At 37.9% G+C, this 23,290-nt stretch overlaps 1 pseudogene across 1 annotated transcript in view; it reads right to left on the bottom strand.

Annotated features, from left to right (window-relative positions):
- Positions 1–23,290, bottom strand: part of LOC144374801 (transport and Golgi organization protein 1 homolog) — a 77,292-nt pseudogene that overhangs the window by 37,139 nt on the left and 16,863 nt on the right. Inside the window, exons 2-5 of the transcript XR_013434089.1 lie at positions 8,072–8,205; positions 3,077–3,163; positions 772–1,330; positions 298–501 (exon numbers count right to left, since the gene is read on the bottom strand). The product of XR_013434089.1 is annotated as a transport and Golgi organization protein 1 homolog (transcript). The remainder of the gene's footprint in view (positions 1–297; positions 502–771; positions 1,331–3,076; positions 3,164–8,071; positions 8,206–23,290) is intronic.

Below are 23,290 nucleotides of genomic sequence, written 5' to 3'. Positions count from 1 at the left end.
GAAAACTACAGTATTAGAGCATAAGGCCTTTGAAGAAAAATATTTTAGTTGTAAATGGTTTACACAAGCTAGTCATACCTAAACATTTGCTTTTAGGTGAGTTACAGTCTCTGGCCTATTTTTGATTTCTAGTCATCTTTATTCTTGCTTTTCTCTCACTTAAGATATATTTTTTTTTGAACTCACATGTACCTATATCACTCTCTGCTCTATTTCGTACCTTTGGCAACAAATATCCTTGAAAGCCTTCATTATGGTAATGCCTCTACTTTGTAGAGAAAAATTGGCAAGCTTTACCTGGGTCTACTTTCTCAGTATTTGGGATCTGAGACACTTCTGAAACACCCATGTCCTCAGTCACAGGTTGATTCAAGAGGCTGGGCTCTTCAGGATGGTTCATATTAAAATGATGACGCAGGAGGTTTGGCTCTTCATGAAGATTTCTATTAAGACGATTTGTGTTCTCTTTAGGAAAATCATCTTCATGGGGTGGCTGCATCTCTACAAGGGAGAAGAATGCATTGAGCCAGATGGATGACACTATCTACCCCCACTTAAGCCCAATGATCAGCACTCCCCCTCAGCACACAGTTCCAGATACCTCAACACTGCCCTCCATGTCCTGGCATGAGCCCATGAGAACAACTGGGCAAGGATACAGGAGGGTTAATTGTTTTCATCCCATTTAAAGGATGACTGAACTATACAGTCAAATTTATAAAAAAGCCTCATCTGCCAGAGGACTTTCATCCTTTCCCATTTCCATATCACCTCGTTCCTTGTCCATCATGTCTACCCTTTTGGCTGTGGTTTCAGTTTTCTTTAAAATCTTCCAAATTATACTCATTTCTTGTTTGTTTTCTTTGGTTTCTAGATAAGGATTGATTTCTTTTTTCAAAAGTTTATAAGCATCAGTCTTCTCCTGTTCGTTTGAGACCTGAGAAATGTTGCTGGTTTTGTTTTTTTCACTTTCTGGCACTTTCAATTTATCTGGTAGTATTTCTTCAAAAAGTTCAAATGAAGTTTGTTCACCCTGAGCATTATCTGTTTGACTATCTGCATGAGGATGGTTCTTCTGAGCCAAAAATTGTTCCTCAAGATCCACAGTGTTTTCTGAGAATGCACTTTCAATTTGTTGTGAGTTTGCTACTGCTGGTTTAGGTTCAGGTTCAACATCCTGGGAGACTTCAGGAAATTGTCCCACTTTTTCTATAGCTTTCTCAGAATCTTCATTTGCAGAATCATACAATTCCCAAAATCCTAGAAGTTCTTCTACATTATAATTATCAAAATCATCTCCTCCAACATCAAAACAAACAAAATCTGTCTCCTGTAAGGAAAAGAAAACCATTAATGTGTCAATAACAAAGTATCACAAAAGCAAACTCATCCATGCTCCCAAATTCAGGATTGGTTCTAAAGAATCTTTGAGGTCAACCAGATTACCCTCCTCCAACCCCCACTGCCTAACTCCATCTATGGCTGAGTAAATCTGTCTTTTTCTAGACTACAGTGTTAGAAAGTCTATTCTTTCTTTCTTTCTTTTTTTTTTAACATGGGTCATATTCTTTAAAAAGCATAATGAGTAAAAATGGTGACAATTTGGTCTCCAACTGCCTGACTCTTGGGTCTCTCTCAATTTGCTCTGAACATAAGTAGGGAAAGGCAAGGTATCACTTATAGGATCCTCCAGCTCTTAATATCTACACCTATGTTTCAGAAATTTAACTCTTAATCATTTTCTCAGGAGAAGCTGGAAGATCCTGCAGCCTTGAGAAAGATGAATCAGTTTTAAAGTATCTTACTGAGATACAAGTACATTGGATGGAATAAAGAATGATATTAAGGAGGCTCCTCACATTACTATTACCACAAGAACAAACTGAAAACAAGATTCAACAAGGTATACACCTTTCTCTTCATCAGGGTTTCACAGTCACTAAGATCTCTCTCAGGATTATGTGTATATTATCTAGTCTTCCTTCTTGCTACTAGTAAGCAAATTGATATAAAAGGAGCCATAGTATGAATGGACATGTTTTTAAAAAATTTCCATTCCTAATTAAATCTTCATAATATTCTGCGGGGGTTCCGGGGATGGGGGAGGCAGTTCAATGTAGTAGGGATGAGTGATTTCCTCTCCTCATCACATGCATTTCTAAGCCATGAGGGATGCATGTAATGGGAAATACAATAAGAAGGCAGAGTTCAAAACAAATGAGTTCTCTGTAATCAGTGAACTGCTGTCACAGCTTAAATCCCAAGAACTCTCTTTACCAACAATGAAGTCCAACAAGCAACAGAAGTGATTTTATGGCCCCTGAGATTATAAAGAAATTTTAGGAACAGCAACAACAAACAGGATGACTTTATCCATTCAGTCCATCTAATCTAAGAACTGTCCTAGCCTAGCAGCTTGCATATTCTACAGCCACTACAAAGAGCTGCCCAAAGATGTTTCAGTGTTGGTGGGCATCAATTACTATACAATTTAAAACTCTAGAAAATAATCAGCTGAAGTGAGAATTCTAGAACACGAAATCCTTTCAGTCACAAAATCAATTTAAGTTAGAGCACCATACAGGAATGTTGTATAAAGGAAGCAGTTGGGGCCTTAAAAGATCTGAGACTGAACATCACCTGAAATGCTCAGGTCCCCTTTTCCAAATCTATAACATGACTATGATCCCATATATGACTAAGAATAAGAAAACCTTTGTAAGTACATATTTCTAACCTAGTATAAAAGTTAGAGTTTATTAATTTAACCTAAATATACTTAAAATGTCTAATAACTATCCAATGAGATTTGCCTGTAAAATGAAATTATTTGCCTCTTAGAATATCTGTTTCAATATATTAGACAACTCTCAGATTATAATATAATCACCCTTGAATGCCTTTCAAACTTTTTTTTTTTTTACAGGTAGTCTGATTTCAAATGAAAATCTGACACACAAATGTTAGATTGCCCCCCAAACACATTATAAAACATTCAGAAGCAGTTAACTGAATATAACTGATGGGTTTATAAGCCAGTTTACAATTGAGAACAAAAAAGAAATCCATAACTTACATCTGTTGGAATTTGTAGCTCTTCTTTAGTATATCCACGAACTACCTTGATGAAATCTTTTGGAAAGTATCCAAACATACGGCCAACCTATAGTGCAAAAGAGACAAATATCAAATAAATTCTGTACAAGGAATATAAATAAGAGATTTATCAGAAGTGGCAGGAAATATACACATAATAGATAGGTATATGGTATAACCAAGAAAGAAAGTTGCTATAACAATTACACTGAGATTATTATTCCAAATAAAAATTAAGTACAGAACTATTAAAGCAACATTTCCAACCACTGAAGTTTTCTTTTTTACATTTAGCTTAATTCTCAACACAGAGCATATAAAGTTAAGACTTCAGAAGTAAATAAAAGATCTGCATAGAAGATTATTGGATACTATATGGTTAAAACTATGTAAATCAAAGCTAGTTATAAATGCAATTCCAAATAACCTCTAGCAACAATTTACCTGTACATTTTGTAGCATTGCTCATAAACCAATATTTATGTCTTTCTTAACCAATACACAATAGTCATAAAAATTAATAAGTAAAAACAATACAAAAATCTCTAAAATGTATTACCACTATAGCAGATGTATTGATAGTATATGCTTTCCTAGCTTTGTCCAAATCTACTTTTACAAGCACTTGGGGAGTGCTGAGGGCCATTGTCAAGTAGGAATGAAGTTTCAAAATTTCCTTGCCAGCGTACCCCATGTTAAATGGATTTCGCTGTTGACATTGCATGTAAGGTGACCTTGCTCAAGGAACAAGGCAGATCCGGGTTTAGAGCTGATCAGGTTTGAGGAAGTATCCCACTCCTTAGGGTGTTCCCGGTTTAAGACAAAAGGAGTTTTAGAAAAGTTGGAGGTTGAAGATGATTGCTGCTGGGAGTAGAGCATGCCTGTAGCCTGAGTTCCCGCTGAGTTCTCCTGGAGAAAAAGTTTTTAGGAGGTGAATTGTTCGGGAGATTGGATTGACCCTGAACCTGTGTGGAGGCGGTGTGAGTCGGGAATAAAGAATTGCTGTTTGAATCTACAAGGCTGTGAGTGCCTCCTGATTCTGTGCCCAGCCAAGACTGCGGCATTATGGTGGCCCGTACGTGGGACGTCTGAAGCTTGGGGGTAAGTGAATTTGCTCGCTCCTGAAGGAGAGCAAAAAAATGGGTGACCACTTCAAAAAACAATGTGTTCTTGTTTTGATTTATTTTGTTTTCATTTCAAGTGGCCTGTTCCTAAAACTTTCTCAGGAAAACTGGGGAAAATGGTTGACTCAAGGTTTGAAGTTGTTCGCCTCCGAGGAAGAAAAATTGTTAGAGGAAGGAGGTAACCCAGTAAGACCAAGAAAAACTATGGCATATGTTGATACAATACAAAAATGTAGCCCATGGCTTTATAAAGATGAGTTATTAAGTATATCAATGGGACCATTATGGTATCCTGTAGAAGGATTTTCTTCAACAAGAAAAAGATGGCTAGTTCTGTTCACTATACTTGTCTTGGTTTTTACAGACAGCTGATTCATTTACAAAGCTAAAATGTTAAAATATCAACCACTAAATATGAAATCAAGTACTCTTTACTTATTAAGTTCCATAAGGTAATATATTTAGACATTATGTGTGTTTTCATAAATTGGCAAATGGAAAAATGTTTAATATTGCTTTGGTCTGTGTCTTTGCTGAAACAAGGTTACTAAGTTTTAAGATTCTATCATGTGTAATTTATATACAGAGAGTATAAGAAGTTTCAGCTGGGTTTCAATTACAGTATAACAGTACCTTAAAAAACATGAAAGTATTTCATCTTATTAAAGTGGAGTAATTTTATAAGGGTTGTTTTAGAATGTGAATTTATAAAAAGGGTTAATGGTTAAAAAATGTATCCTCCTCCCTTCTACGAGTGATGGTCTAAAATTTGGGGGCCAACAGAGGTGAGGCAAGAACCTCACCCCCCCCACTGGCACCAAGGTTAAATTTGGGGGCCAACAGAGGTGAGGCAAGAACCTCACCCCCCCACACACTGGTGCTTAGGCCTATCCACAAGCATGGCTGAATGCTGGACCGGTAGTCAGTGACGGGTTGATCTGGTTGCAGTGGATTCAACCCAAGACAGGAAACTGACGTCTAAAGGTCAGTTCTCCCATGACAGGTAAGAACCATATGTTGAATTGGACAACCTACCAGGCACGGTCCTTTAGCCACATTGCTTGTTGTTTAATTAATCAGAAGGGGGGAGAAAATTAATGCTGCAGTCTTGGCTGGGCACAGAATCAGGAGGCACTCACAGCCTTGTAGATTCAAACAGCAATTCTTTATTCCCGACTCACACCGCCTCCACACAGGTTCAGGGGCAATCCAATCTCCCAAACAATTCACCTCCTAAAAACTTTTTCTCCAGGAGAACTCAGGCTGCAGGCACGCCCTACTCCCAGCAGCAATAATCTTCAACCTCCAACTTCCCTAAAACTCCTTTTGTCTTAAACCGGGAACACCCTAAGGAGTGGGATACTTCCTCAAACCTGATCAGCTCTAAACCCGGATCTGCCTTGTTCCTTGAGCAAGGTCACCTTACATGCAATGTCAACAGCGAAATCCATTTAACATGGGGTACGCTGGCAAGGAAAATTTGAAGCGTCATTCCTACTTGACAATGGCACTCAGCAGGGGAGAAAATAAAATTACAATATAATGCATATGAAACCACATATCAAGCTTCAGTTTCACCCAAAATAAATCCTCTGCAGAAAAGAACCCCATTTATTTTCAGCACCAACATTTAAATTATATGAAGTTACATAAAGTGTACAAAAGGTATATAAAGTTCCCCTTGAGAAAGACACTCCTATTACTAACTACTGACGAAAAGGAACAGAAGATTCTTGCCAATAATTAAAGGAAACTGATAGGCAAATCAAATGCACAAAAAAGAAAATTAAAAAAGGCATCTTATCACTACCTCTAAAATATCCCCATTCATGAATGTTCTTGTTATATCTAGAAACCATCTGAGAACCAGTATTAGTGGTAGAATACTGCCATGAAGATTAAATAAGACGGAGCAATTAAAAGTTTCATCACTGCAGATAAAGTCTGAGACTCTAGAAAACCAACAACATTGCAGAATGAAAACTGAAAATTCAAAAGGAGAATCATTTTGAAAACTAAAGAGTTTTTAATTTCTTAAGTATAACACTTATGACATGAGAGGTGAGTCTGAGGGGAAATACACTTTTCCCTTCTGATGAAAATTCTATTAAGGTTACATTTGGAAAAGGGAAAGAAACCAGAGATGTATGGAGAAAGGGAACACATTTATCTCTTCTTAATCTGTGTCAAATGAGACCATAGATTATATAAAGCTCCATAATTACACACTGGGTGGTATCCCATTTCTTGTGATATGAAAAAAAAAATGATGCAGAATCATGGAGGCTCATGACTGGAAATAATTTTTATATCTAATTTTGCTTCCATACATCATCCCTGCCAAGGTGCTATTGATTTGATTTGTGGGTGGGGAGCCAAGAACTGCCATAAGAGAACAAATTCTGCATAAGCTACTATCAGAACAAATGTACTTAAGTGCCACTGCCCTGAAAGGAAATATTCAAAAGGAAGATGGATTAGACAGGGGTCCTTTCCTAACTGAGTTTTTCATTTTATAGGGAGCTAAGATAAAACACAACCTGACTGAAGGCAAAGAAGAGAAATGAATGCCAGAGGAGCAATGCAAACAAGGTGCCACCCAAACACTCATCAGTCGGCAAAGATCCTTTCTGGTCAGGTGCTGAAAGCAGGGCTCCTCAGGAAGACAGGATGAGTGCTGCCACCCAGAATGGCAAGAGTCCTGGGGATGAACAGAGTTAACAGGCTACAATGAGAGAGGAGAAAATGCAAATCAAGCCCATTTATCCAAAAGCTCAAAGAAGGAAAGAAAGACGACTACTACATGAAAAATGCCACTTAGGTACATGGAAAAACAGTTCCAAGTTTAAAGGTTACCAATCCTATTTGGTATACTTGAAAGAAACAATAGATGGTTCTTTATATGGAGTACCGCAACTGGGACTCTGTCTAAATATAAAGTTTGTACCTAGAGGCACCATGTTTCAAGATCATTCCCTAAGAGTCAGAAATGGCAACAAAATGAAACTAGTTTTCCATAGGGATTACTCTTATTTTCTGTCTTATTTTCTGCTGTGTGGTGTTTTATTTAGGGTGAGAACTTTCAAGGATGCAACCTGGAATGTCTCTAAACTGGAACATTCCTACAGTCATCAAAGACCCTTGCTACTATTTTACGTAAACAATCCACATATCACATTTTTTTAAATGAAAAGGACAATACTCATAAGCCACTAGGAGGACACTCCTAGTGAATCTCCCCATTTAAAATATCAAAGCATGATATAAACAATGTCATGTCTTTCATCAGAAGATCCATACTACTGGCTGGAAGTAGAACCCCTGGGGGAACCTTCAGGCATAGAATATAGGAAAAGCAGGAAATGGATGACCCAGAAGTTGCAAAAAAGAAAAAAAGGGGGGAAAAAAGCACACAATGAACATAGTATTCTGCTTTTTTAGAGTAAAAACAGCACAAATGATTAGGTAAAATACACAAAAAAATCAACTTTAAATATGTATGCCTGAGTTACTATCTCAGACTTAATTTACAGGATTAACTCTAATGTCCATGAATCCTTTCCTTTTGAAGCAGCAAAGCTAAGAATTGTCAGGTTTTCACCATGACGACCTTTATGATGTGTAGAGCCTTCTGGAACTTGATGTGAGGGGTAGCAACCACAACCAGTTCAGTTCTGTTTCAGAAAGTCTCCTGACTTTCTATGCTGTGCCAGGCCTAAGGTGTGTTAGGAGCACAGGGCCTGGCAAAGAGGTCAGGTTAACTCTACAAAGACCCCAAGAAATCAGTCATTTAAATCTACACTGCTACCCATCAAAAGTAAGAATATAACACCTGTCAAACTTTTACTTACACTTCCGGCCCAAAGTTCTGGTGATACCTCTGCAAGTTTATAGTAGACAAATACAGGGTCGCCTTTTTTAAAATTTACAAAACGACAATCTGGTCCTGTGAAATCTTCAACAGCTTCACCTCGATACATTAACACTGTATATGAACATTGAAAAAAGAAAAATACAAACATTAGGATTTGATTTTTCACAGTCCATATTGACTCATCAGGAAATATGAATCCCACTATGAACAAAAATCAAGTTTTTCCAGTACTCTCTGAAATCACTTTTAATTCACCTGCTCAAAGTATCTAAAATCCTTAGAGATTTTATTGCTATAAAATACAATATTCCCTGCAATTAGACGAGGGAAAAGGAAGCTTCTCTATTTTTCTCTGTGCTGAGAAATAAAAAGCAAAGTGGCTACCACCAACCATAGCTGGTTTCAGTGAAACTCTTGGTTCTTGCAGGCCTCCTCAATTTTTTTCTGTTTCATAATCATAGAAAGCTTCATTTTGCAAATATGTAAATCCAAGTGTAGACATGGACAGGCTTAAGTATGGCTTCAGGCAGAGGTAATAGGGAAGAAGTTAGAATATCCAGGAACCCCCAAGGGGTTAATTAACTTGAACTAACTGCTAAAAGACATTACCTTTAAGTGGCTGCAAGTGCTACCATGCAGCCGTAAACACTGTCAATTTCATTTGCAGCAGAGTTGCTGTCTCTGGGTTCAGGATCTGGGTAAATAACCAGGAAATATATTTTCTCTGAGCAAATATTGTTGACTATATCCAACATTAAGATTGTTTCAAAACATCCTCATTCGTATTTTTTTTTAATAAACAAAATCAAAAGTGGGTATCCTATCTGACAAGGAACAAGTTTAACCACGAGAAAAGGTCAGGCAATACCTTCATGCTTAAAATGCAGGACTAGGATCACAATTGATCTAGAAACTGGTAGAAGCAACATTTTTCTTTTGGTTGACCAAATAGACAGTTTCTGATTTAAGATGAAATGGACAATAGATGTATGTAAAAAGCACAAAGAAATGGAAATAACACTTTTTCTAAAAGCCAATTAGCAGTAAAATACACGAGAATGTTTGTTTTATAAAAATATATGTCTGAGGAACAAACACAGATTTGGAGAGGGTAACTTGTTTTTTTGAAGCTAAAATAGGACTATTTTCAGAACTGTCAGCATCCTAATTCATATGTAATTAAGAGGCCAAGTTGAAGGTGAGAGACACTTTAAGGTGGGGAATTCTCATCACAAGTGGAAATGGCAATGTTTCTCTTGTTCCCCCTTAGGTCATAGAGGATTTATAAATCAGTAATATATTAGGTGACAACATAATGCATACTATGGAGCACCTATTTAGTTCTTTTTTTTTTTTTTTGGAGCACTTATTTGGAAGGCACACAAGGACACCTTACATACACACCTCACTACTTCCTACAACGCAACACAGACCCACCTGTTGTTTTTGGTCACATCTGTTTGGACACAGGCCATTTCTCAAGTTATGTTACCCCACTGAACCTAACCAACACCATGTCTTAGTACTGACGAAGCATCAGTGATGAGATTGTCCAGGTATCCCACGTAGGATAGCGCTCAATAGCAAAGAATAGCAAAAATGAAAGAAAATATCATGGCAGCTGCTTTGCTTCTCTGAGTGTTTATTTATTCCAGCCTTAGGGTTACCTCTAGGAACTTCTTAACATATATTGGAGACATCTTTTTTCTTTATTGGAGTGGAACAAACAATTCAAATTACAAAATTTGGTTTTGGTAACACCAATTTAGACATAAAGAGCTCAATGGTAAACTTCTTGGCCTTTTTAGCATGAATATTTAAAAATATGTACTGCTTACAATTTATGGACAACACGGTCATCAAGTTGCAAGGTTACTAGAAACCAAGCGGGAGTCCATAAGAAGTATTCTGGGCCAGTAAATATATAGAGGAAAGAGGTTCCAACAACACTAGTGACTGAGTCTAAAACTGAATTGGCTTATAAAAATCTTGGAGTATTTTTTATTGTTATTGCAACAAACCTCTTCATCTGAATCTGAATGGCTACATCCTCCCCACTGCCCACCTCCAATCCAGGAATTCTATCCACTTCCTGCGCACAGAAGAGGCTGCAGTTCCCAGGTGGCTGGTGCAGATCCTTGGCCTCTTTCAAAAGCAAAAGATTATTGGCCCACCTGCTACCCTACCTCAAATATGAAGGGAGGCTTCTATGCACAGAAATGACAGGATTGAAGCAGAGTCGGGGCCGAGACCTCGGAACACATTGCGTGCCTGGACTCGGTGCTCTTCCCAAGCCTAAACTCTAGTCCCTGTTAAAAGGCAAAACCAGCCCAATCCCCAGTGCAGCAAAAGGACAAAGGGGCCAGTGAGCCTTTCCCAAGGAGCCCCACCATCAACCTGCCGTGGGAATTAGGGCCACCGAGCCCTGGAGAGCATCTGCCCTGATACTGCACCGGCCCAGGTCCCTGTAGAGGGGGCAGAAAAGCGCTCTGCTACAGCGTGGGCACAACCCCATCACCCACTGAGATCCTAGGCGAATCCTGGAAGGGAATAAACTGAGAGCTGTCCCTGGGGAATCGTGTTTCCCAACCCCCGCCTCAGTCAGTAGAGAAAAATAAAACGCTGGCAACAAGTGGGAGTCGAAGCCCCCCACAACCCGAGCGGGCTGGCTGGGGCGCCAGCAGAGCCAGAGGGGATACACGCAGGGTCCCGAGGCTCTGTCACTCCTGCTCCCCACCCGTCATCCTGCGACCCCCCTCACCCAGCCCTCGGGGCTGGGGACCTGGAGATCGGAGCCCCAAGCGGCCCCAAAGAGCCACAGTGGAGACCCTGGGCTGCCCACCCGCCTGCGCACTCACTGCTGCATTTGTCGTCTGCACAGAGTTTGTGTTTCGACCAGCGCTGGCCGGTGTTCGGGTCCGGTTGGCCCGGCACTCGCCAGTTTGGCCGCAGCACGAACAGCCAGAAGAGCACCATGAACAGCCAGAAGACCAGCACCTGCGCCACAGCCATGTTGTGGTCACCTGGGTGAGTCGGTGAAGTAGGCTGCAGCGGGCGTCTGTGGGCGCGTAGGAGGTGGGGCTCAGGGGGCGTGTGGGTAGCCAAGCGCAGAGGGGTGGCGCCAGGGAAGGCTTACGCCTTTCCCGGGTGACACTTCAGCAGGGATATCTGGGGGTCAGTCCACAGACTCTACTGGAGAACACACGGAGCTGGAGCTCTGTCCTTCTCTAGTCCAGACCTTCTCCTCAACTGAACACCTTCTCCTGTAGTTGCTGCCTTGGCAACTAGGACTCTCCTTCTCGTCCAATCACCTGCCTTTGCTTCTGTGCCCTCACAAGCGACCCTCCATATGATTCTAGTTAGTAGTCACCCACCCATCCCCACCCCCACCCCCGCCAACTGGTCCTTTCTGGCTTTCCTCAACGTCTCATTTCTGGTTCATCCTGAACTAGCCCACTCCACCATCACTCCCATCCCCCATTCCTGGTCTGGTACCTCCTTTTCTGAACTACCAAATCCCACCCCTGACTTGTCACAGCTAGTCTATGGTTCCAGGCTCCCTCCCCTTCAAACTCCTAGAGGTTCCTTGAAGCCCCACCCCAAGATCCCTCTGATTAGGAAAGAGGAAGGTGAATGGAACTGTGAGTGAGGGTGTAAACTGGAGACAGTGGCCTGCTTTCTTTTAAGGCGGGGACAGGTGGGGGCAGAGAGATGGACATTAGTCTTCAGGCTAAGATCTTGAGATTCTTATCTTTATCCGTAAGGGAAGAAATTATTTAATTCAAAAGCATATTTTTAACTCTCATTTTGTGCTACCATTCATGCCAGACGCTGGACAAAGCCCTAGCATGGTGTGGGAGTGAATGAAAATCAAAAGACAAGATAACTGGTCCTGGTCCAAAAAAGTCCACAACTTAGTGGGAACCAACTGACAAAACCGATTTTCAGAGAAGAAAGCTAGTAGCTAACATTTCTTGAATGCTTTCTTTATGTCCAGTTGTTATTCTGAAGGTTTTATACATATCAATTCATTTAATCTTCATAACAATAGTACCTTACAGTAGTAGTAGGTCCTATTCCAATCCTTATTTTAGAGTAAATTGAGGCAGTCACACATCCAGTGAGTAATGGAGCTAAGTATCAAGCCCAAGGAGTAGACTCCTTTTCATCACAACCTATCAACTAACAAGCAATTGTACTTTCTGACAAGAGGAGCAAAATCTGATTTAAATCATAATATAGCTGAATTACTGATATGTACAGTTAAGGGGGGAAAGGCACAAGCTAGCCAGCCCAAGGAAGAGTGTCTGCAATGCTCCCATCCTGGGTGGAGCCATTCTCCTTTGTCTGTGACCAAGGGCTTGTTACTATAGTCTCTGCTAAGGTTATTCATCAACCTCCAACAATGAACCCATCAGTTGTTTCTCCAAATTAACTGAATCTTTAAAACTTAGAAAAAAGAATGTAGTCCACCATGTTCATAATGTTAAATAAAGAAAACGATGGGAAAAAAAGGTGTGCACAAACATTTGTCTACAGGGGCCATGAGAGGTCCCCGTTGGTCCAGTGTACTTCTGCGCTTTCTGGAGAACCAGTGGATCATACAGAGAAACTGTCTATCTGAGTCATTCTTCATTTCTTTTCTACCATGTATTTATTATGTTATAAAATGTATCTAGTAGGCATCTCTAACAACATGTTGAAAACTGAACTCATTTTTCTCTCAAAATCTGCTTTCAGTCTTCCCTATCTCAGAAATAAGAATGACAATTTAATTCCCATTATCCAGGTGCTCAAAGCCCAAAACTTACAAACCACCTTTGATCTCTTTTCTCTCACATTCCAACTCCAGTCCACTAGACAATATTATGTCTTTATTTTTATAATTTTATTGAGATATAGTTGACCTACAATAAATTGCACATTTAAGGTGTAGGATTTGATAAGTTTTGACATGAATATACCCATGAGACTATCACCAAAATCAAAAAAGTATTTCATCCTTCTTTGTAATCCCTCCCCTCTCCTTTTCTGGGCTGTCTCCAAACATCTCCTGTCATCATAGATTGTTTTGCATTTTCTAGAATTTGATATAAATTATAAAGCATTTTATTTATTTATTTTTCTGACTTCCTTCTTTCCAAATAAGCATTTGAAACATGCCCAGAATCTGACCACTCCTCTGCATCTGCTAAGCCAATATACAGGCCAAACCCACATCATAAGTCACCTGAATGATTCCCATAGCCTTCTTTTGTCCTTGCTTCTGCCCTCATTTCCCCCAATATCTATTGTCCTGATGGCAACTAGAGTGATATTCTTAAATATAAATTTGATTGTGTCTCTCTGCTCAAAATCTTCCTATAGCTTCCCATTTCCAAATAAAAGGCAATGACTTTAGCCAGGCCTGGTCGTACTCATCTGTAATCCCAGCAGCTCAGGAGGCTGTCAGGAGGATCCTGAGTTCAAAGCCAGCCTCAGAAATGTAGTGAGTCCCTAAGCAACTCAGTGAGACCCTATCTCTAAATAAAATATTTTAAAAAGGACTGTCGGTGTTGCTCAGTGTTTAAGTGCCCCTGGGGGTTCAATCTCTGGTATCAGGAAAAAAAAAGAAAAAAAAGCCATGACTTTATTATGGATTGCCCTGCCTTATTATGGACTGTTCTTATTCAATGCGACTCCCCTCATCCTCTTCTCCCCATTTCCTAACATTCTTCTCTTGTCTGTTAGTTCCATTTAAATACACCAATCCCACCCCTGCTTCAGAGCATTTACACTTGCAACTTTGCCTCAACCTTAACTGCCCAAATCATCTAACTAGCTAACTACCCCCTCACTTTATCATGTCTCTGTAACAGTGGCATTTCATGTGATAAAGGCTTTTCCTGGCCATCCTACACAAAATAGAGCCTCTTGCCATGAGTATCAAGCCCATTACCCTGCCTTTCTTTCTCTTCAGACTTGCCTTACCACTTTAGACTTCTCTTACCACTTGCCTTACATTTGTTTATCTACTTGACTGCTCTGACCCAACCTCAAACACAATTTCCAACAGGAGCAGGAAATTAGTTGTTTTGTTCACTACTGTTACATCAGTGACTAGGGAAATGCCTAGAATGTATGAGAGAGTTAACAAATGATTTGTTGGATAAACTCATGGTTCCAATAATATTATAAATATACTACACTATTAACCTAAACACATATATTAACTATTAAGCCCCCATATATAAATAGTACTGAGAGGAAATAAGCTATGAGAACAAGGCATTTAAGGTCCACCTCTCAGCAGCATGCATCCTCAACTCCAGGAATGTACCCCTGAATGTGTTTGTTGAATAAAAACATACTTGTGTGGAGAGTAGTTGTTTGGTTACATGATACTGGAATATTTAAGTAGATCTTTTAAAACTAGTTTTAATTTTTTCTTATTTTTCTTATTATAGAATATGGTATGTTTTAGATTTTTTCTTATTGTAGAATAGAAATTAATGATAATTCATTGGTGGAAAAATCAGAAGAGCAAAATGATCTAATTGCATATTACCTTCTTGATATTTACTTTGACTCATAATCAGATATACTTTTATATGCATAGTCAGTGCTTCCAGTTACTGAAGAACTAGCTGCTTAGTTTGTAGAGTTTTCAATATTTTGATTTATCAGTATTATTTTTTAAACTTATTGCCTTAAAGACATATTAACTAGTCTGGTGGATAATGAGAAGAAAATTTCTCAACTGGCCACAATAAGGTAGTGGTAGTTCTTTCTACCAGGATACATACAATTAGTGGATGAATCAGCATTCACTTTTACTCATAGCATTTAAATATGTGGCATTGATGTTTAACATGTTTAATATAAGGTTATATTAAAAACCTTCAGAAAAGGAACAGGATAGAATGTGGTGGTGATTGTTGGTATGGAGATAAATAATCTCAAGTGAATTATTCTTTAATACCTCAAAGGGAATTCTTACGGGGTAAGGGTTGAGTAATTGTTACAGATAAATGTGACCAGTTTGGGGACATAAAATTCTAAGATATGAAGGGTTCCTAATGTCAGAGTACAATCTAAATGAGACAAGAAAAATATATCTGAAACAAATAATTGGCAGGATAATAACATATACCATTGGAAATTTGTGAAGGCACTTGCCTAGGAGCATTCAGTAGGCCTACCACTGCTGTTACCAGGAAGAACTTCATCTATTGTAAATGATGGGCCAGAGAATAGTGTTAAACATTTATGGAAGACTAAATCTCTCCAAGAGGGGCAACAGATTTACCCTCGCATATGAAACATTGGAAAAAAAAGTGGACAAAATACAAACAACAGTTCTCAGATATTAGATAATAAGCAGCATAAGAGTGACCTCTAAGATAAAGTTAGGCATGAGAGATGAGTGCTAGGATTATCCCAATTTACTCCCCTGGAAAGAATTTTTCAGGCCACATCCAGAGAAGGGAAACTCAAATAGAAAATATCCTGAGTTGAAGAGATGGATTTTAAAGTCTGAAAAGAACGATGCAGCTAGAAGTCCCAGAGCAGAATAAAGGAAACAGTAGAGAACTGCAGAGGCAGGGAGAGTGTGTACATGCACTAGCTCTCTAGACATCTATGGAGGGTTCCCCTGAAGTCTGCAGCTATGTAACAGTGGGCTCACATGTAAGGCCAGAGAAAGAACCTTCAGAAAGGAACAGAATGGAAGGTGGTGGTGATTGTTGGCATGCAGATCAATTTTTGTAATCACCAGCTAGAATGGAAAATCTATAATAAAAGGGCATCAAGTAACATAGTCAGTAAAAGGGACAAAATAGCCCAAGATTTAAGGTAACTCCTGTCTAGCCGAATCTTAAAAAGATAAAAATGTTTCCAAGATAGTTCAAAAAAAAAGCTGTACACAGCTCAAGAATATTTAAAAGAATACAAAATGTTTCCAAGATAGTTCAGCAAAAAGCTGTACACAGCTCAAGAATATTTAAAAGAATACAAAATATCCAGTACTGAACAAGGTAAATTCACAATGTTTGGAATCCAATAAAAATGTATGAGGCATGCAAAGAGCGAGGAAAATATAACCCATGTTGAAAAGAAAATTAATAAAAATGATCACTAATTACACTGTGATAGAGTTATTATACAAGGACATTAATACAGTTGTATACCATATGTTCAAGATGCTATGGAAAAGCATAAGCATGTAAAGGAGAAAAAGAAGATATAAAAATGTCTGAATTAGATAAAATTAGATAAAATCAGATAAAACAATGGCTAAGGTGAAAATTACACTGAATGAGATTAACAGCAGATTCAACATTGAAGAAGTCAATATCAGCAAACTGAATATGCAGTGATAAAGACTCCAAAATCAAACACGGAGAAAGAGACTGAACTGAACAAAGCATCAGTATGCACAGCTTCAACCAGTCCAATATATATGTTATGGTAGTTCCTAAAAGAGGTGGGAAAAACACATTTGAAAAAATAATAAATAAAAATGTTCTATATCTGATGAACACTCAGATTCAAAAAGCTCAATGAATAAGAAAAATGATAAAGATGACACAAATTTACACTAAATGCTTAAAACCAGTGCTAAGAAAAAAATTGAAAAGCATCTACAGAAAACAGATACCATTATGTACAAAGGAGTGAAACTAAAATGTCAAAATTCATTCAAGAACCATGCAAACCAGAAAACAGTACATCAACATTTTCAAGTTCTGAAAGAAAAAAAACTGATATCCTAGAATTGCATTCCAAATGAAAATATATTTCAAAATGATATAGTCTTTAATGCAAAAGAATTAAGTTAAGCCCTACCCCACATAAAAATTACCTCAAAATGGACCACAGACATAAATGTAAGAATTCAAAATGGACAACACATATATATGTAAGAACCAAAACTAAATGTAAGAAAGCATAGGTAAGTCTTGGGGTAGATAATGACTTTGTATTTAAGACACCAAAGGCCCAAGCACCAAAAGAAAAAATAATAAAGTAATGAACTTCATCAAATTTAAAACTTTTAAAGGCTACCATCGAAGAAAGTGAAAACACAATCATAGAAGAAAACATTTACAATTCATGTAGTTAGAATATAACTACCTAGAATATACAAGCAATTCTTATTGTTCAATATGAAAAGACAAATGGCAAGAAATTAGAATAGACATTTCTCCAAAGAAAATATGCAAAAGCAAATAAGCAAATGAAAGGATACCCAGCACCATTAGGGAAATGTACAACCTCAGTGAGATACTACTTCACATCTATCAAGATGGTTATAATCAAAAAGATAATAATAAGTTGGCAAGGATGTGGATCAATGGGAGCCCTCACACACTACTGGTAGGAATAGACTACAGACCTAAATGTAGCAGCTAAACCTATACAACTTCTGGAAGAAAATATAAAAAGCTGCTTGGCAGAGGCTTTTAAAACTAACTAGCTCTCTCTGCCTCATGCTCTCTTTTTTCCTCTCTCTCCTCAAAAACTTTGTCTCATGCTGGGCGTGGTGGTGCATACCTGTAATACCAGTGGCTCAAAAGGCTGAGGCAGGGGGATTGCAAGTTCAAAGCCAGCCTCAGCAAAAGTGAGGCACTAAGCAACTCAGTGAGACCCTGTCTCTAAATAAAATACTAAATAGGACTGGGGATGTGGCTCAGTGGTGGTATGACCCTGAGTTCAATCCCCAGTACCAAAAACAACAACAACAACAAACTTTGTCTATTGTATATTCATTGTTATGGAAATGGAAAGGTAAGCTGACAGACTAGGAAAAACTTTTGGCAAAACATATCTCTCTCAAGAGAATGATATCTAGGATATACAAATGATTCTTACAACTTATTAATAAGAAAAATCACCCAATTTGAAAAGATGGGCAGAAGACTTTTTTTCTTCACCAAAGTAGACACAAATATGGTGAATGTGCACATGAAAGGATATCCAACATAAGTTGAAATGTAAATCAAAACTGCAATGTTATTACACATACAGTAGGATGGACAAAATTTAAGACTAATCATAACAAATGTTGACAAAGATGAAGACTATGGTATCTCTCTTAGAACTGCAGACTATAACATGTAGTATAAACAATGGCACAAACTGTTAGAAAACTGTTTGGCAGTTGCTTTAAAAATTAAATCACATCTGTCGAGATATTTACTCCAGAGAAATAAAAGCATACATCCACACTGAGACTTGTGCACAACTATTCATGGTGGTTTTATTTGTAATTGTCAAAAAATCCCCAATGTTGGACTGTGGGAACATGTCTGTCTTACATGCCTCAGAACCCTTATACTCATATTAACCATATAGTAGACATTTGATTACTAACTATTACATGAATGTAGAGATTGATTTTTTTACTGTTAATAGAGCTTCTCTTTTATTAAATATAACAGACAAAAGAAAATCACGTATAGCACAATGAATTATCACAAAGTAAACATATCCACTGAACCCTAACCCAGGTCAAGAAATTGGACATCAAATGCACTTTCATGAGCCCTTTCTCATTGCTCCCCTAATTATTCCCTCCACTCCCCCAGAGTTAGGCACTATTTTAACTTCTAACAACAAGGATTAGTTTTGGCTGTTTTGTTACTTTATACAGTGTAATCATACACATGTGTTCTTTGGTATGTGGCTTTTTTAGCTCCATATGTATTTTTATAAGATTTATCCAAGTTGTTGAATGTGAATGTACTTCTTATTTTCATTGCTTAATAATTTTCCACTGTATAAATATAACCTGGTTTACTTAAAAAAAATCCCCAATGTATATCAATAGGAAAATAGATAATAAATTTAGGAAACATACTTAGCAAGAATAAAGAACTATTGATAATAGCAAAAACAGGGAGATTCTGAATGAAATAAACTAGACAAAAAGTAATATGTATTGAAAATTCTTTTTTTTTTTTGTACTCCCTAGTACAAATATCCAGGGGTGCTCTACTGCTGAGCTACATCCCCAGCCCTTTTTATTTTATTTATTCATTTATTATTAATTTTTTTTTGCTATCAGAGATGAAACTCTTGGGAACTAAACCACTGAGCCACATCCCCAGTCCTCTTTTGTATTTTATTTAGAGATAGGTCCCAATGAGTTACTCAGGGCTTCATTAAGTTGCTAAGGTTGGCTTTGAAATCCCAATTCTCCTGTTTCACAATTCTGAGCCACTGGGATTACAGATGTGTGCCACCATGCCCAGTTTAGTTTTTATTTTGAAACAGAGTCTGGCTCAGTTCCCCAAGATTACCTCAAACTTACGATCCTCCAGCCTCAGCCTCCTGAATATCTGGGATTACAGACTCTGCCACCACCTTAAAGCAGATTCAGTTATATTTAAAGGTAGAAAGTTATAAACCAGGTGAATCCTAGTAAAGGTCTTAGTAGAAAAATAAAATAATAGCACTATGCTTGGTCACAATATGGTAAGTCAGAAAATGACAAGAAATATCCATTTTCTGTGAGGTTGACCAGAACAGTATCATTTCTCAATGGATTTCAAAGGGTCTCCTTCCTTCTTTCCCCCCCGCCCGCCAACCTTTCTTTCTTTCCTTCCTTCCCGCCCTTCCTTCCTTCCTTCCTTCCTTCCTTCCTTCCTTCCTTCCTTCCTTCCTTCCTGAGTTTTGGCGTGTGTGTGTATGTGTGTGTGTGTGTACATCATCCTCTGTGCCAATGTAAGAGATTTAGGCAATGGATCAACCTTTACACCTGTGCCGAAGGACCCCAATCTTGGATCTATCTCCAAGGGTGGAGGTGACTCTAGATCCTCATTATAATCTCGAGAATGGGAACTCCTAAATTATAAACAGGTCTTTCTTGGTAACACCAGTTTCCTCCTTGGTAAAAGTTAGTGTAGTGGGAGGGTGGCAAGGGCCCTACCCTGCCACAAAATAAATACTAAAATGTATTTTGGTACAAATTGTAAACACTAAAGAGTTAAAAGTAAGGGATGAGTCTTGGGATTTGAGCTAGACCTGGATAAGTACATAGGATTCAGATTCTAAAAAGAGAATAAAAGGCAAGTGAATTAAACAGCATAAAAGACTCAGCAGAAAGAAGTATGTTTAAAGGACAGTAAGGACACCTCATTTTGCTAAGAGGAAAGGATTCTATAAAGGATGACATATTTGTGTGCTTAGGTCAGATTATGAAATTCCTTGAAAATCAAGCATAAAGATTTAGACTTAATAGAATAAAAATGCATAAAATATTAGACTTTAAGTAAAGGGATCATATAACTTAAGTGGAATTTAAACAAGTATCTTGTCCTTAAATCCAGGGAAGATGGAGGTTTAGGCTGGGCATGATGAGTAGGGCTGAGGCACTCCCCACAATTAAAAAGTCATGTCGAACTGTACTGTACTAATGGAAGTGAGTCATATACAAGGAAAGGTCTTCTGCCAGCATCTACTGTTTGTCTAGCCCTGACAAATATTATTCCACTTTCAACTGTACAAAGAAAGAAACTCAAACATCTGAAATTGCCACTAATATATGGCATGTATATGAGTTCCTGTTTCTGGTTCTGCCTAATTTACCTTGGCATTCTTTTCACGGAGGTCAAATATTTGGTGTGTTGAAATAAATGCAGAACAGACATTGGTGACTTGTGGCCTGCACATCTCAATTTCCACAGTGCACTGTTGGGATTTATCCATTTAGTTTTCAGAAATATAAATTACTTCCTTACCAGAACAACAGCAGAAGTAAGGAATACAGCCAAAAGGATTGTAGTCAGAAGTCTAATTGTGTGACTATAGGCAAATCATTAACTTTTCTGAGTCTCAGATATTTCATCTATACAAATATGGGTCAAAGTTAAAATTTTGTAATTCATTTTTAAAGAAGAAATAGAGATAATATATGAAAGATTGCCCATTTATGTGGTTTAAATAATTAAACAGCAAAATCCTGGTGGTTACAGCCAATATAGACAATTGACAAAGCAACAAAAGTCTTGGCAATAAATGCTTTCATTACTAAGGAGACATTTTTAGATAGTTCCTACTCTGGAAACTGTTCTCTTCTCACTGAAACAAAGTAAGGCTGATAACATCCTCCCAAAGTGTGCTTGGAAGATCACAAGCACCTCTTGGAGGAGACAGGGAGAGTGGAGGAGAAAATATGTTCTTCGGGATAACATATAGTCTACCAGAGCATACACCGAAGCAAAGCAAACCCTCCTGAATCTTCAGCATTTTAACTGATGCATGCAGTATAAAATTAGAAACAGGACCATAAACACTATTATGAAGACTATACGCAGTGGGGGACACTGAACAAACATATATGGGAAAGTAAGTTCTCTGTGATTAGTATGAAATCTCAGTCTTACCCAAATCCACATGAAATTTGAAATGGTTTGGAATACATAAGAAGATCAGTGAATGACATCAAACCCAAATGATGAAATAGAGAATCTGAAGATGATCTTTCTCTTATTTCTCACTGATCCCTTAGAACCACCAATAGAAATATAATATTAACTCTACATGTAAGTTAAATTTTCTAGAAGTCATATTTTAAAAAATAAGACAGATGAGCTTCATTTAATAACACATTTTACATAATTCAATATATTTAAAATGTCATCCTTTTAACTTGTAATCAAAATTAAAATATAACTGTTATTTTACATTCTTCATAATAAGTCTTTGATATCTGACTTATGGCACATCTCAGTTCAAACTGGGCACATTTAAAGACAGTCGCAGCATAAGAAAGTAGGGATTGTAAATTAACACCAGGCCATATCATATACTTGCACTTATTTTAAAGAAAAGCCACGTTTAATAGTATGTTTTAGGTTTTAAAATATTTTTGGCCAACCTCTCTTGGTACTTACGCAGAAGTGAGAAAAGATGATTGAAGGTATCTCAACATCCCTCTTTTTTTTTCACTCAGATTTCTGTTGCAATAGCTAGGGATTGCATTGTCATTTTAGATGAATCTCAAGTCTATAATCAAAAAGTGTAAGTCATCATTAGGTTCCTATACTTGTCATTCTTTTATTATTTTTCATTGTTATCTTAAATATATTTACTTCTTGACAAACATAAAGAAATAAAGAATTATATTTAAATGGATAATAAAAAATTTGACTGCATAAAATCCCTTTTCATTTTAGGTAGACCTACTGGTACAAACAAGTCACCTGGGTGGTCTATTTTTCTTTGGTAACAGGGATTGAACTCAAGGGCTCTAGACCACTGAGTCACATCTCCAGCCCTATTTTGTATTTTATTTAGAGATAAGGTCTCATTGAATTGTTTAGGGCCTTACTTTTGCTGAAGCTGGCTTTGAACTCATGATCCTCCTGCCTCAGCCTCCAGAGCCACTGGGATTACAGGCATGCAGCACTGCACCCGGCACCTGCTCTGTTCTCTTACTTAACTGCAACTGTGTTTTCCTTGGTAGATTACTTCTTTGCACCAGGGTTTCTTGATAGAACTCTATTGGTACTTTGGTTTGGACTGTTCCTACTAGCTGAAGGTTATATACTATCTATGGGCCTGGCCAAAAAATGTTAGTAGTTTCCTCAGTGATGGTGAAACAACAACAAAATGCCCCCAGGCATTTCTAAACTTCTCTTGATAAGACTAGTATTACTCTCCCAGTTTGAGAGTCACTGCTTGAGAGTCACTTGCAGAGTTAGTTAAACTCTGATCATTTAACAAAGCACCTTTAGTTGTAAGTATCCTATATTTTGTAGTTTGCAAGTATTCTGTATTTTGTAATTTCTCTTATCAGCTAAAAAGAAAGGATTATAAAATCAACATTTAAGGCTGGGCTTCATGATGCACACTGTAATCCCAGTGGCTCTGGAGGCTGAGGCAGGAGGATATTGAGTTCAAAGTCACCCTCAGCAATTTAGCAAGGTCTTAAGTAATTTATGGATTTCCTACGTCAAAATAAAGAAAAATGTAAAAAAAGGGCTGGTGATGTGGATCAGTGGTTAAGCACCTAGATTCAATCCCCTGTGCCCATCCTCCACAAATCAACATTTTAAAAACCAGAATCACTAAAACATCAAAGAAACTCAAAGGTCCTTGTAAAGACAACTGACTTTGCTTCAAAGGATTTTTGCTTTTTGTTTTCCACTTCAAGTTAACACTACCTTTAAAAAAAATCACATTTTTTAATTTATTTTTTCTGACCTCTAAG

This window comes from Ictidomys tridecemlineatus, unplaced genomic scaffold (assembly GCF_052094955.1).
Source record: "Ictidomys tridecemlineatus isolate mIctTri1 unplaced genomic scaffold, mIctTri1.hap1 Scaffold_89, whole genome shotgun sequence".
In the NCBI taxonomy this organism is placed as follows: domain Eukaryota; kingdom Metazoa; phylum Chordata; class Mammalia; order Rodentia; family Sciuridae; genus Ictidomys; species Ictidomys tridecemlineatus.
This window is presented reverse-complemented; position numbering and strand designations above follow the sequence as displayed.